Source organism: Helianthus annuus, chromosome 3 (genome assembly GCF_002127325.2).
Source record: "Helianthus annuus cultivar XRQ/B chromosome 3, HanXRQr2.0-SUNRISE, whole genome shotgun sequence".
In the NCBI taxonomy this organism is placed as follows: domain Eukaryota; kingdom Viridiplantae; phylum Streptophyta; class Magnoliopsida; order Asterales; family Asteraceae; genus Helianthus; species Helianthus annuus.
The window spans coordinates 62,695,367-62,711,481 of record NC_035435.2 but is presented as its reverse complement, the minus strand read 5'-3'; the positions used below and the strand labels follow the sequence as shown (position 1 = coordinate 62,711,481).

Genomic DNA, 16,115 nt, shown 5'->3' with positions numbered 1-16,115 from the left:
AAAATGACGAAGCAAATATTTAATTGCAGAGTTTGTGTTAGTCCAGTGCTAACCAGCTTAAATCCGGAAGCCTGTTATACCATGAAACAACTTTTGTACCTAAGGTCAGGGGGTGTGGCCTCGCGCCACCCCGCCACATCACCAAAAATAGCGCCCAATGGCGCCCCACCCCACCCCGCCACATCACCAAAAATAGCGCCCAATGACGCCCCACCCCACCCCGTGCCCATTACCGAAAGGGCTCTATGCCTATCTCGCCAGCCCACTTGGCTGTTTTGAGGTGCTTGGTCAACAAGACCGTTTCATAACGTTCGTTTTTTTTTTAAATTAAGTTTAAATTTTTTTACTTTAATACTATAAATACCTACCCCTTTACTCAAATTTTCATCTCTTCTTCATCTAAAATCTTTACAATTTTTTTTTCATATTCACACAATGTTTTTCAACAACCAAAACCCGTGGGATCCCAACAATCCATTTTGGGCAAATTTAGCAAATAATCCCAACAACGAGCAAGAAGAACGTTACCGAAGAAACCCATGAACGGGTGAGCTTGGGTATTATCCGATGCCACCTAACAAGGGTAAGAGCGAAGCACGTGCTCCTAAGATGATTGAGAAGTGGATGCTTAGGGAAGAACTTGCGTTTTCACAAGCATGGCTCGACGTGTCGGAGGATTCGATTGTTGGTAATTTTTCTCTCTATAAAGTTTTTATCTTTCTAAAATGTGACTGTTAATAAAAATTATCAACATTATCAACACTTGTTTCTTCATAATCAATTAAAATTAGTGAAGAAACACTAGATAATTGGTCGGAACCGAAATATCTAGGGGGTTTGAATCCGCATAAAAGGTTAGCTTCCACTCGACTGATTCAGATCCGATTGATCTTCTTCTCTGATAGCTCTGCAAAAAAAGAGCAACGTTAGTCTCGTCAAGGGGAGAAGAGGGTTCTCTCCTTGACCCGACTCCGGTGTGAGAATAAGTATTTGTATGAAGAAGAAGATGATGTATTTGGTAAGTGTGTGTAACTTATTCCGTACCTGGGTTTTATCTCTTATTTATAGCCGAGAGTCATTTGGGCGGGAAAACCTGTTAATGAAAAGTTAACGGAAGATGCTAACCCCGTAAGCGGTTACATTTCCTTCCGTTAAGTTTCTTGATCCGACGTGAGAGCACACGGATCGTGATTTAGATCGAAGGCTGGGGATAGGCCACGTGTAAAGTGATCAAATGGAGATTACTCTCCATTTGCATACTTCCGTTGTGACCCTAGGGACGTATGAGATGATGACACGTGTCCATTCGGTTGTAACCGTTTTGGTGGTGCACGATTGTATTCCTTCTAGAAGATTACTGCTGTAATCTGGTGTGGCACCTTATCGTGTGGAGACAGGTAAATAAATAATCCTGAGTTTGGTTGAATAATATCCAAGTCTGGATATAAAGGCAGAAGTATTTATTTCAGGATTTTCATCCTTGTTTATGGGAGGAAGCGCAAGGGTTTATGATTCCCTTTGGGCGCGCAAGTATTGACAGCTTGTCTGCTTTTTAGACCTCTGTTTGTAAGACCAGTGCGCGGCCGCGCAAGGTATAAGGTTTGATCTGTAAGGTTTTGGTATGGTTCCTATCGCCTTTTATAAGGTTTTTGGGATCTTACCCCTTCAATTAGTATAACTACAGTTAAAAAAAATAAGCCACAAACCTAACATGCAACTCTCCCATCAAAGAAGGTAGCACATGCAACTTTCAACGATGTTGCAACAATGATATTGTAATAACGATGCTGAAACGTTGATGTGTGATGGGAAGCTTCATTGGAACGACGATGTTGGAACAATGATATTGGAACGATGATGTGTAAACGGAATCAACAAATGTTTGAACAAAGATCTGTAATCGGAGATTAACCGGCTGAATCATGAGAGCTACGTATTTGAGAGAGAGAGAGAGAGAGAGAGAGAGATATGCTCGCGGATATGAGTGAGAGAGATGAATTGAAATTTGAATGTAGAGCCAGGTTCATATATGTTTTATATATATATATATATATATATATATATATATATATATATATATATATATATATATATATATATATATATATATATATGTGGTTTGAATTTTGAATCTGGAACCATGATTTTGAATTTTGAATCTGGCAAGGGTTTTGTGTAGATGAATATGAGCAGAGTTTTGATTTTAAAGTGATTCAATAATAATATGGGCAGATTTTTGAATATGGGCCGAGGTTTAAATGAAATTTAAAGTGATTTTATATATTAAGACTTATGATGCAATAATAAAATAAGAAAGGAATTGTTGGACAAACCTTTATAACTTCCACCTCAGCTTTTCTTATATCATCGCGTTTTCTCGTTTTATACCAAGTATCATCGCGTTTTCTCGTTTTATACCAAGTATCTATACTATCTATTAAGGGAGATTAGAAGTTGATGTAAATCTGCATACGTGTCAACCATTGAGATATGCCACGTGTTCATGCTGATGTCATAATTTCGTTTTATATATATATATATATATATATATATATATATATATATATATATATATATATATACATACTAGGTTAATGCCCCCGTAATACGCGGGCTTCAACCAAAACCATATTATTTACTTTGAACTGTAATATTCTGTACAAATGCATACATTGGAAGATGTTTAACACGGTATGCTACCAGTACCAAAAATGTTCTGTTCGGTACACGTATTTGAAGGTAAAAACCAGTACTTTACCAGTACCATACCAAACCAGAAGTACCAGAAAATTTCAAAAGTGGCTACCAAATCTATACAAAAAATAATCCGGCACAGGAACCTATTTGTTTTTAATGGCTAAGAAACAAAAGGAAAGACAACATGAGATGATAACGATGCAAAATTTAAAATAACTATAACTCTGAACTTGTGTATTAAAATCGACAAATAGCATAGGGAATTAACTTTAGATGCCAGGTGAAAAATATTTGCATGACATATATTAAAATCGACCGATCAAAAACTAAAAAAATATAATATCTAGATACAATTAACAAACAAAGATAATGTATATTGATGGTGTTTCGGTTTGTTTCTCGTTTTCTTCTTTTCCATCTCCTATTTGAAAAAGTTAAAACCATCTAACTTTTGATGAAATTTTAGCATGCACTCCGATGAAGATATTCTTGTCGTTCTTGCATTTGGTGACAAATAACACCCTTAAAACAAATAAATTGTTCATAGCCATACACATTATTTACATATCATTGTTTGCGGCACATTAATTGATTTTCTCTAAATGTGTTGTTAATTTAAAAGGTTAAAAGTTTTAGTAAAATGATAATGTGTTCTGACGCAACCTTTTTGAAGTTGGACCAAAAGCATAGTTTGGCTACATGAACCATTTGTATGATAAATTCTTTATATTACGATTACAGAACAACATTATCATAATAACAAAGCAAGTTCAAGATTTAGCTTATAATCGGTAATCGATCTTTCAAGCATTTATAAGAATGATATTTCAAAAATTGATCACTCAAAGCTACTACATAAAAATAATGAATCAAACATAGTATAAAAGATCTCATATACCCCCTCCCACAAAGAACAAAAAAATGGTTTTTTTTTCTAATACCGGTATATAGATAACTTCCTCCATATTTCGATGGAATTACTTATACACAAGAGGTTCTTCAATCTACAAACTATGTCACAAAAGAATATGTGATTTACCAGACCCACGAGAACACAACTTCGTCCTAGTTTTGCTATTAGCACAAACACATATTTCAAAAGAAGATCATAGTCTTCTTCCCAATACAAAAGAGAAGCTTTTTCAGGGTTATCTATAAGCATCTTAGATGTCAAATATCCAATAATTTTTCAAGTTCGGTACAGTCTCGATTGCTTCCCTATAAGTTTACAGCTTCTGGTGGCGTAATATTCCAGCCAGTGATCGGCATAAAGTCTATTTTCAGCAAGATCTTGCTAGTTCTATTCTTCCCATCTTGATGCAGGCTAATGTAAAGTAAAACACCCAAGTAACATTAAAAGAAAAAATATCATTTTTAAAGAAATGTTTGCAAAAAGGAACACAGTGAAAATTACCTGCCATGGCAGAGTTGACCAAGATCTGCCATTGTGATACCAACATGATCTGCAATTAGTCGAGAAACTGCTATAATTTGATATAACATATTACTAAAGGTCAAACGGGTCAAATAAGTTGAAAGGGTCAAACAGGTGTAAAGCCTCCACTATTTTAATAAACTAATACAATTATTACTACATAATATAATTTTTAAATCATATTGGACATACTACTTATCTGTAACAAAATTTAAGCTGTTTTAACAGTATTTAAAACTTTTAGACAAAATACCGGTTTAACATTAATCCATTTGACCCATTACCCTTGATCCAGCCATTTTCCACCTGTACATGCATGATTTAGTTATGTCTAACCTTTATTGGGTCAAATAGCTTCAAAGAGTCAAATGAAAAGAAGTAGCCCAAAGGGTATTTTTTTTATACTATAAAACCTCCAAAATCATTGTAGAAAAATTATTTCAATTATTTTAAATGATTTGCATAATGAATATACCTTTTAAGAAACTTAATTTTAGAGCTTCAACATTAGGTTTCCTACCTCTTGTTCAACATTAGGTCTCCTATGAGACCGAACCTAACCCAAAACAAAAAAAAGTAACAAAACCAAACCATGCACACCTCTAAAATTAAGCAAGCCAAACAAAGATGGGCGTGTGCATAATGAATATACCTTTTAAGAAACTTAATTTTAGAGCTTCAACATTAGGTTTCCTACCTCTTGTTCAACATTGGGTCTCCTATGAGACCGAACCTAACCCAAAACAAAAAGATAACAAAAACCGAACTATTTTCAAAAAACCAAATCTTAAGTATTTGGTTCGGTTTGAGCCCAAAACCGAACTATACACACCTCTAACATTAAGCAAGCAAAAAAACCCCTTATTTGTAAAGTTTAACTGTAAAATTTTGAAACCACAACGGAGGATGAAGCGTCAAAAATTTTCCAATAACCTTAGTATTTTTGTGGGAAAGGATAACAGTAGAACGTCTCTCTCATCACAATCCTGTATAGATGGAGACTGCAGTAGCACACCAGCAAAGATATCATCCTCACAGACCTATGAAAAAAATTTAGTTGATAATTAATTTATATGTACATATTTACTACGTTTGACAGAGACGAAAATAGAAGTGCAGTATGAGTAGATGATGCAAAATGAAAATTAACATGGTATAAAATATGGCAAGCTGCATGAAACAGAAATGGGCTTGGCACTATTTTACCAATTTTAGCTTACAAATTTAACTTATGCACAAACTGGAAACCAACACTCGATTTATTACTAATTTTAGCAACCGACCTCACCTAATTCTACCAGTAAAGTAAATTGATGCCATGCCAGCCATGAGATGCCTCATTTGAAAAAAATACATATGTGAAGAAAGTTCAAACTTGTTAACAATAGTAATGTAATTATAAAAAGTAATGTAATTATAGTAATGTAATAATAAAAAAGATTATACACCCGAGTGAGTATTTCAACAGAAGCCGGGAAGCTACCCTCCTGTTTAAAGTAATCAAACAATGTTGGACTAATTTGCACCCATGTCTAAAGGGCTTCAACTTGATATGTTTTTATTGCTGCAACAAAATCCGTCTTCTTATAAGATGAGGGTGCCATCTACAAAAACATAAGCAAATACTAATTAAATATGAGGTTTTTAAGGTTATATAAAACAAAACTTGGTTCCACACCGAATTTAGAATATCACGAACCCTATACTCCATGGCATTTGTAGCATTACACATGAGAGCCTGCAAATGATCTCGCAACACTAAGATAAGAATGTATTTGAAGGAAAAAAAGTGAAAGCTAACCATTATGATGTTGTCAAGAGACACATGCCCATCTTAGTTTGGTTTCAAAACCATAAACTAAGCTCCGTAAACCAATTCATTCTCTGTCAAAGCTTCTGATAATGCCAACAATAAATAGCCAAACAATAATTTCAAATCGCTAAGCATAAAAACCAATTGCTAAGTTAAACACATATACCTTCGCACCTGTTCTTGAAGCTATAATCTCCCCAACTCTTAGTAACACCTATAAGATTATAGCAAGGATGCGAATAAATATTGGTGAATGCCGCATTTGTGCCAAAGAAAGTGTAGTGAGCGACGTAAACATCATGTCCAAAAATATATCTTTAGAAAATGTTTAACTCACCCTAAGGAATTACTAATTAAGAAATAGTGATTACAACCATTCAAGCCTTACCTCAGTCATATACCATGACCAAAGACTGATAATAGGATGTTTTGAACCTGTCGGCTGTCACCATAAAGCTTCATTTCTCAACTATTGTATTTAGAAGCAAAACAATAAATCAAAATAATAAAGAGATACATAACCTCCTGAAAACTATACAAGATTCCACACACCGCATACGCTTCTGAACACTGAGTCATTGATACTGATTCAAAGAGAGATTAAACTTATCTTTCACGAACGCTGAAACGGATTCATATAACTGACTCATGGTGTATAGCGTATATATTTTTCCCTTGAAAAAGTGTAGATCAAGGATAGGGGGATTGCAAGAGATATATCTCCATTCGGATTGTTTACCAGCTAAAGAGAAAGCTAAGCCAGTGGAATTACGTTAATAGGTGATTATCACAAACACCCAACCAGACATTGCATGTGAATAGACAAGAATACCCTTTTAGCTTGCTGACATAGCATCAAAGAAATCAGGGAAATGAAGTTCCTTCCTTGCTGAAAAGAACAGTAAACATATTTGCTGTAATATTTAAAATTAAAAAAAGATATCCAAAAAGGAAAAAATATTTTTACCAGGTAACCACGTGATAGCTTCACATGGATAATAGGTATCCTCTAATCCGCTCTGTCATGTAGCTAATCATCATCAATAAATCATCAAAAACAAACAAAAAAACGTATGAATATTTAAAAAATACTAATCCATACAATAATCGATCATCAAATAACATTCAAGATTAACGAAATCGAAAGTAACGGACGATTATAACAGAAATCAAACAATACAGATGAATGAACCCTAACTAACATTAGACTATTAAAGAAAGCAGACAAATGAAACAACAAAAAAGAATGAAACAACATCAAATAATTGAAGAAAACCCTAACGAATCAAAGCATAGAATAATCGTTTATAATATCCTCGATTAAAACCCTAACTATAATCATCATCAATCAATAATAAAAAAAAACATAAACAATCTTGAAAGAATACTAATAAATACTACTATTGACCATCAAATAACATTCAAGATTTAAGAAATCGGAAGTCATCAAACGATTATAACAGAAATCAAAGAATACAGACGAATGATACCTAAGTAACATAAGAACATTAACGAAATCAGACATTACCGTGGATGAAGGTATTCGGATTTGATGAATGTTGATAACAATTGTTCGCCGTATTCGCCAGAGAGAGAGACAGAGACAAGGATTAGGGTTTTGTTTTAGAAGAGGAACAGAGTAAATGAAGCGTACAAAAGAAGCTACTCCAATCCTTCATTTAGAGCTATACCACATGTATGATGATGTGGCTGCTTATTTGGCTTAAGCCAATGGGTGACAAGTGTCCTCCAATGGTTTTGTTTATTATATACTAGGTTAGAACCCCGTGCATTACACGGGTTTAATAAATGTAATTTTAGATACTAAATAAAAAAACAATATATTTTTATAAACCTCATTTATTACACGTGTTGAGTAAATATAATTTTATACATTAAATAATAAAAAAATTATTCTTTAAGAACCCCGTGTATTGTGCGGGTTAAATAAATGTAATTTTATATACCAAACAATAAAAAGTTATATTAAAAAAAAAACCATGTGTATTCATGGGTGGAAGAAATGTAATTTTATATGCTAAATAATAAAAAATATATTTAAAAAAACTCTATTTATTATACGGGTTGAATAAATTTAATTTTATATAGCAATAATAAAAAAAATGTTATATCTTTAAAAACTCGATGTATTACACGGGTTTATCTATTCTTAAAAAAATATTTCTAAATCAAAATGGATTTTTTATTATTTTTAAATTAGGTTAATACTATTTTAAATTTTTGGTTTGATTAATAAGTTGTTTAATATAATCTCATAGTTAACAATAATAACATTAAATAAATAATATGCATGTTTATCTACTATTAAGTGAAACAATGTTTTTTAGTTAAGACTTTACGATTTGAAGTTTTAATTTAGATAAGACTTTACTATTTGAAGTTAAGTTTATGCCAATGATTTAGAGTTGATAAGATTTATATTAATTTAATTATATTTAAGACGAAAATGTTGAGTTTTATTGTTGAAATTATTAAAATCCAATATTTCATTTTTATAAATTCATAACTTGTCATCACACTTTAGACACATCAAGTTTTTAGCTTCATTGTTGGATAACAATGATTTGTAAAGATGATTCTCTTTATTTGTTTCTTTTTTTTTTCAACGAAACCAACACTATAAAATTCATAAAAAAATATTTGATCAAAAGTGTTGTCACTATCGTTTATTTTCTATAGAGTTTCTGTTTCTTTTCTTATAAATAATATTTAAGTTTATTCCAATGATTAGAGTTGATAAAATTTTATATTAATTTAATTAATATTTAATAATTTAAATTAAATAATAATTATCTATAAATAAAAATGGTCTAAAATAATGACAAGTGTCCCTTTATTGGTTTCTTTTATTATATAGTATAGATATAGACTAGCCTAAGATCCCGCGAGTTTCGCGGGTGGCTAAACACCAACTAAACACATAAAATAATTTAAACGTAGAAGCGTTAAAGTGTGATTTGTTAAGCCTAATATTTTGAGACACTTGAGCACGTCTCAATAGTACATCAACATAATGAACGTTACAAATTAAGTTTTTGTCAACTAAACCTTCATGATGTTTTCATGATGTCTTCTTTAACTCCACTATCGCATTCATCCTCTGACATTATCAATTCCAATCAGGACGACTTAGAACTTAAAGCTCTATTGCTAGATTATTAAAAATATACATGAAATTAATTTGAAAAAAAATAGATTCTTACTTAAGTGTAAGAACAACTCAAACAGGTTCTTAGAGATATCAACTGGTTAGCTACCCTCCACCACTTGATTTGCTATAAATCTCTTTTCCTATTATAGAATGGTTAGTCAAAAAGCAGCATTAAACTAAATCCTTTAAATTTGTGAAGTAAAAAATTATAATTTATATACATTGAAATATTAACGAAAATGTTATAGAGTACATGAAATTGTTTGAAAATTGAAACTAAGTTACAACTATAAACTATTGAGTAAAAAAATATGAGATCATGCGAAAGTAGTAAGAGATATTAAATAGCTAAAAGGATTACACTTATATATCTATTCATTATTAGCTAAAAAACCAAATTTTAAACTGTAAACATCTTCATCTATGCCATTTTCACTAAATTCTCGAACAAAGCTAATATCTTTCCTTTCTTCATGTGGTTGACTTTCCCTTTAAACTATATCACTTTTTTCAATTTCCGCATCATCCATTGGCCGGTTCCCTGATCCTTACAACTACATTATAAAGAAGAACCAAGTCAATAAGTTGCTGCAATTATTAACTGATAACTTCAAGGAATTCAGCACCTATCATATACCTGAATCATAACTTACATTGATGGTAAACAGGTTGAACTGATCCTATTTCCAGCTTTAGGGAATGGAACCTGGGTGTGCAAAGCAAACATACGATCTTATCACCATCCTGGAAACCTTCAAGGCAAATTGACGCACTCGAGCTTTCATCGTATTTTCTACAACTTCACTGCTGAAAGCCTCTAACTGTAAACACTTCAGATCACCCTCATTAATCTCTTGCCAAGATTGAGACCTAGTATTGTTTCTGAGTTCCAACACATTATGGGTAGAGAAGTCAATCTGATGAGTGGTGGAAGATGACCCGCTGTTTTTCCTGTAATGAAATGAAAGGTTATTTTCGTTTTGACAAACATGAGTTTGATTTCATTTAAAGGTGTAACCGAGCTGAGTTGACTCAATACAGATCCAAGATGGAGTTTGACTCAAATACAAACATCAAAGTTTGAAAATTGCCTTGAGGTTAATCAAGCCTCCACTGGACTCAATTCGATTATCAATACCAAAACACTAATAATAATATTAATCAAGGTTAGCATTAATCAACTCGATGCTATCGAACCTCAGCTTGATGACTTCATACTTTCAACCTTGGGTTGACTCGATTTGCTTAATTCGATTAGATAGAACAGTAGTTATGTAAATATTCACAACCACAAAGGGTATAGATGTAAAATGGCACATGCTCGATAAGGCTTGCAAGCTCCAAGCAACCCATTTTTAAAACTGTCGAGCGAGTTGAAATGGAAGTGGTGAGGTTTCCATCATTTTCTTGCTGCACACAAATTTGGTAAACAATAATTTCGATAATAGAAGCTACATTTAACTGTCACATTTACTTTTACTAAAATGCAGTTTTTTTTTATAATTACGTTGATACTATTTATAGTGGTTGTTCATATACATAAAAGAAAGCTATGAAAGAGAGATAATAAACTGGCCAACCCAACCCAACCCATTTGACAGGTTTCCCATGAACCCATGTAAATATACTGACCGATTTCCAGAAATAGAGACATCCTAAGTCTTTCTACAAGTCTCTCTTGTGAGTAATACAGATCCCAGAAGTCTACCTTTCGTAGTGCCAATGGATCTGTAAAAAACAATATATACCGTGTTTGAAAAATAGAAGGTCAAACAGATTGACCTGATAAGGTGATATCAAGTCATTTGAATGTGTAATCTGATAAACATAATAAAATAAGAAATCCGCAAAATATGGTAAGCACATTATCTTCTACATGAAACCAACTATAGCATAGAGTTGATCCAAGTTAATGCTGGCAGTTTAAAGAAAAAAACTAAATGGTGAAGACGGGGTTTTCTACATTCATAACAATTCCCAATAATGCTTAATAGTTTCTACATTCAAGCCAGTCTTTGGGTAAACTTTGTATAACACTGCTCGAAACAGGAGACATGACATGACCAACATCAGAATCCACCTGTTTTTCTTCTGCTCTAACAGACGGAAAAGCGTTCTCCCGTGGGATTTTTCCATTATTACCTGTTTTTCAGCTAATTTCATCGGCAATGGCTCAACACGTTTTTCAAAAACATTAGAAAGTGAACGACTTAATCATCTTTCTCAAACCAACTTGGCAAAATATTAGCTAAAGTTTGTTCATTTAAAACCATCTTCAAGCTACAATCAATAATAAAGGTATACATATCCCATTAAAACAACCATCCATGAAAAAGAACTAAAACTTTTGTCTTTGAATGTCAATCTTCGGTTGACAAAGAACACTTTTTAGATAAAAAAACTTAGTGCTTTCATAAATAAATGATCACAGTTACTTAAAATTTCCACATTTCACTCAATTTGATTTTTGACTGTTTCTTTTTAAGGTAAGTTTTTTTTATATATTTTCTTTTGACCCATTAAAGATAAAACATACCCAAATTCACCAAAAGGAATAAAAGAAATTTGCCATGAAAAAAATAAATATTAATATAAACCTTTAAATAAAACGATATAGGATTTGTATGCGTTAAATAAATAGACTTTGAACTACTCTCTGACCAGTTTGACCTTATGAACCGTTCTCTATTTAGCTATTTTTTATCTGACCAGTTGAGATGTCGTTGAGATGAATCACAACTCAGATTGGCCTTTTCAACCTATTATGACCTTATGAACCGTTCTCTATTTAGCTATTTTTTATTTGACCCGTTGAGATGAATCACAACTCAGATTGGCCTTTTCAACCTATTAAATTTTAACCGGTGGGTAAAAAAAACATACCGCATCCTCAATTTCAAGAGCACATTCAATAGAGAAGTCTAGGCCATTAGTTCCCATAGAGATCATTTTGCATGCTCTAACATCAGGTTGATCCACGTCACCATTGGACATTTTAAATTCGTTATAGGGAAGGCTGCTGATGCGACCTTGACCAATGGATTGAGAATATGAAAAATTATTATTTAGGATACATTGTCATGGCTCAATAATAAAAAAAATTATTTTGCCAGCATGTTCAAATGAAAAATATGAAGAATAAACGCGCGAGTCCAAATAGTGCAGTTGCCTCTTTCAACAGTTTCTTGATCTTAGCACGCTATTGCAGATCCTTCTGACTCATGGATGCTGATAAAGAACACTTTTTAGATAAAAAAAACTTAGTGAAGACATAAACTAAAGCTCATATGAAGACATAAACTAAAGGTCTAGTCTCTAGAGAGTTACCAGATAATAATTCCCAGCTACCGGTTGTGTAACTTGAAGAGGCCAGTCTTCTCTATAATCACGTACCTGATAATAAATCGAGAATTACTTACTTGCCATGAAAGACGTTAACTGTAGGAAATATAAAGAAATGTAAAACGGGCTAACCCTTTTGAGAAAGTTCCTTTCGTTAGAATCGGTATAGAACACCTTGTTGGTGACCATGTTCGCTGTAATTCTTGTACTCACTTCTTTTCCAACACTGTCATCCGTTGGTATTTCGCCGATCTTACAAAAGTTTACTTAATAAAACCAGAATTGTCAGTGATCACTATTAGCTTGATGTGGCAACTTATACCCGTTTACTTATGAACGGGTTGATTTGGGTTATATTTTGATCTCTAATGGGTAATAAAGGTAAAACTATAAACAAAAGTTATCTTATAAGGAATCGGTTTAATTGGTCGAAATTCGTCCAAAGTGCATTTATTAAAATTTCTGAAATCATTTTAATTAAAATAATTAGATTACTATTATGACGATATAATTTTTGTAATCATATTTGACAGACTAACTATTTATTGAAAAATGTTAAGAAGAAAAAGTGCTATAGAGCAAGCCAATGCAGTCTGGCCCGTAAAAAGGTGACCCGTTCTGATCTGTTACCTAACCCGCTGAGTTTTCCATAAAACAGAAGGATATTCGTACAGTGAAATCGAATTCAGCATGTTCTTTGTCTTTGTAAAGTCTTGTCACCTAAAAAAAAACACACGAAATTGAAATAAAGAAAGACCACATTTAAAACAAAAAAAGTCGGCCGCTTCATCATCTAGAATCAACTAATCAAGATCCTGACCTGGTAGATCCACGGGTTGAATTCCTGATGAACTTCATCTATAAGTGGGCAACGAATGACTTTAATAGGTACCTGAAAATATATAAAAAATGTATGAAGTCAGCTATGTTTCAAACGTGATACAAATTTATAAAATACAATTTAGAAGACTTTTAACTTGGTTGACCAGTTTCCTCTTTACGGAAACAAAGAAAAAAAAAGAGTCATGTACCTTTCCAACATAAAGCTCTATCTTTCAAGGTGCATCACCGACATATGCAAAAACAACAATAGCCATCTCTTCTGGTCTATTTACTATACAACACATAACTGCAATTTGCTATAACAAAGCAAGACTTGTTTATCGAATAAGTGTATTAGAGGGATTTAGTGATTACCTAAGCACCAGGGAAATGTGATTACCAAAGAACACAAAGCAAGATTTGTTTTTCAAAAGAACATAACTCATCTTGAGACCATGCATTTCAAAATGTTGGAAATATGAAAAATTAGTTAATGGGACATTTACACAAACAGTTGGCGGGCATGAATTACAAATTTCAGCAGATGGATTTTTATTAAAGAAAGATGTTCTACTGAATGTGAATAGAAAATACAAAGAACATTAGAAGAATCAAAAACTTAATCAATCAATCAATAATTAGCATATTAATCTTCAATCATATCACATGAACACCTTTCACAATCACATTTAGCATTCTGTATGAAATATGGAAATGAGGATAAAAGATGATACCGTATTGGCTTCAATCTTAATGGTCTTCAACCTCTGCGTCTCTTTATCAAGAACATTGAGAGCATAAAAACACAATTGAGGAGTCGTCCTATCTTACTAATCGTTTAATACACAAATCGATCAAAGAGGATTAGAATCCCATTAGTATTGTGTAACTTCTGATAAATAGATCTCGATTAGAAGAAGCGAATTAGGACAATAGAGACCCAATAATTGTTCTTCAATTAAATAATATGAAGGGGGTAAATAGAAACCCAAACTGAAAGAGGATAAGGACATAGAAAACGTGGATGAAACAGAGCAGACATGTTAGATATCAAAACTGAGAGAGGTGGCTGAAGAGTTTAGACATGTTAGATATCAAAACAGAGAGAAGCGGTTGAAGAGTTTAGATGAGAATTAGGGTTTGTGAATCTTACTATGGAAGAAAAAGGCATTGTGTAGGAGAAAATAATGAATCGTACCGTGGAAGGAAGGAGGAGGCGTTGTGTGAGATAAGAGAAAAGTTTTTCCCTCCTAAACCAAAAAGAGATGGTTTAAGCAAATGCCATGTGGCATAAGTTGGTTTTGCTTTATTAGAAGTAGTAGATATAAATCTATATTATTATATAGATACCATTTAATTTGAATTTTAAAATTTTAAATTCAAAATTCAAAATAGAGAAGGGGGCTCAATAAAATGCCAGTGAATCAATATCACCGCCCTCTTTCCCTTTCCTTCTCTCTCTCCCTCTCAAAGAAAAAAACTATCACAAATCATGACAGATTCAAATCGGCACTGATACTTTCTCAAATAGGCAGTTCATGTTGCCTCCTTTACAAATCATGACAGATTCAAGGTTAGAAATCCTCCTCTCATATTTGCTCATCCTTTCTCAGTTTGTTTTTTAACACAAATTTGAAGTTCTAGGGTTCATATGTGGGTATCTATATAATCTCCGGTGAAAACAACCGTTTCTCCGGCGTGGAGGCGGTGGAGGAACTGGCTGCCGCCACATTACTTTCTGGAAACATGTTTACTTTTTCGTCATCTGCTACTTCATAGATGGATTGTATTGATGGTAAGTTTCTGTATCGGATTTGCGTAATTATATATAACTCTAATTTTCAACATTTCTAAGCATTAGGTGTTGTACCCTATGCTTTAGTTATTTACCATGCATCATAATGTTGTAAGCTATGTTTAATGAGTGGTATGAGCTTTCTGTGGTTGTACAACAATTGTACAAACTACAATGGTCATGTGTTTCTTCTGCGTTTGTATACTTTTCATCATCAAAACATTGCCGGACATCCGCTTATTCCCGCCCGCCCACACCTTCGGTTCTACTCGAAAACCCTGAAATTGGATCAAATTGTTAATCGCCATGAAAGGCGACCGTCTATCTCTTATCGTTGTGATATTTTATCTGCGTGCCCTTCATTCTTCATTTAGGTTTTTTATTTTTGGGCTTTTTTGGGTCTCTTCGCATCCTACGATCACGACATCAGCTCTAGATCGATAAAGTCTTATGAATTTAGGGGTTAGGGTTTGTAAGTTCTTTTCTAATTTTGATAGAGTTGAATTTAGGGGATAAATGATGGCTAGATTCTATGAGTAATTCCTATATTTCTACTCATAAGGCATCTTAAATCTCTGCTTTGGCTAATGAAACCATCAACAGGATGGTTGAATCAAGAAGCGAGCAACAACAATAATCATCATGTAAGTGAATAATCGATTGAATCTGATTTGTTGTTGATTGTTTGCTTGAATTTACTTTGAGTTAAGTTTCCTGTCGTGCGATTATCAGTTTTGACTTTATAGAAGTCTTTGAGTCTTCTATTAGTGCATTCTTGAATTTCTAGCACTTATGTTTGTGTATAACGTTGCTAGGTTTGATCCTAACTTGATTGACATCATCATGAATACCATTGTTGAATCTATGTAAAATACCATTGTAAAATCTATGTAAAGAGGTGGCTTTTAAAGGCCAGTTCTTAGGTTGCAGGCTATGTTGGCTCGATGATGATCAGAGTATTCTTATTGAGAGCTATGGTTGCTTGATTACACAACGATGTCGTTGTTTTGTTCGGTGATGGTGATGCAAGCCTTTTTTT

General features: G+C 33.1%; 2 long non-coding RNA genes across 29 annotated transcripts; both read right to left on the bottom strand.

Annotated features, from left to right (window-relative positions):
• Positions 1–3,645: 3,645 nt before the first annotated feature.
• Positions 3,646–7,640, bottom strand: LOC118490310. Of its 26 annotated transcripts, XR_004889171.1 has the most exons (11): positions 7,474–7,640; positions 6,913–6,975; positions 6,468–6,834; positions 6,334–6,387; positions 6,120–6,159; positions 5,934–6,028; positions 5,832–5,870; positions 5,421–5,736; positions 5,066–5,172; positions 4,112–4,160; positions 3,646–4,021 (listed from the first exon to the last, which is right to left on the bottom strand). It is a non-coding gene; the product is annotated as an uncharacterized LOC118490310 (long non-coding RNA). The 26 variants fall into 26 exon arrangements; XR_004889172.1 differs by having other exon boundaries at positions 5,811–5,870; positions 6,112–6,159; positions 6,334–6,834; XR_004889161.1 differs by having other exon boundaries at positions 6,112–6,159; positions 6,334–6,834.
• A 4,518-nt stretch (positions 7,641–12,158) lies between these two features.
• LOC118490309 lies at positions 12,159–14,524 on the bottom strand. 3 transcript variants are annotated; one of them, XR_004889154.1, is made up of 5 exons: positions 13,491–14,524; positions 13,280–13,351; positions 12,592–13,179; positions 12,445–12,510; positions 12,159–12,358 (listed from the first exon to the last, which is right to left on the bottom strand). It is a non-coding gene; the product is annotated as an uncharacterized LOC118490309 (long non-coding RNA). The 3 variants fall into 3 exon arrangements; XR_004889155.1 differs by having other exon boundaries at positions 12,159–12,345; XR_004889153.1 differs by having other exon boundaries at positions 12,159–12,510.
• Positions 14,525–16,115: the final 1,591 nt, after the last annotated feature.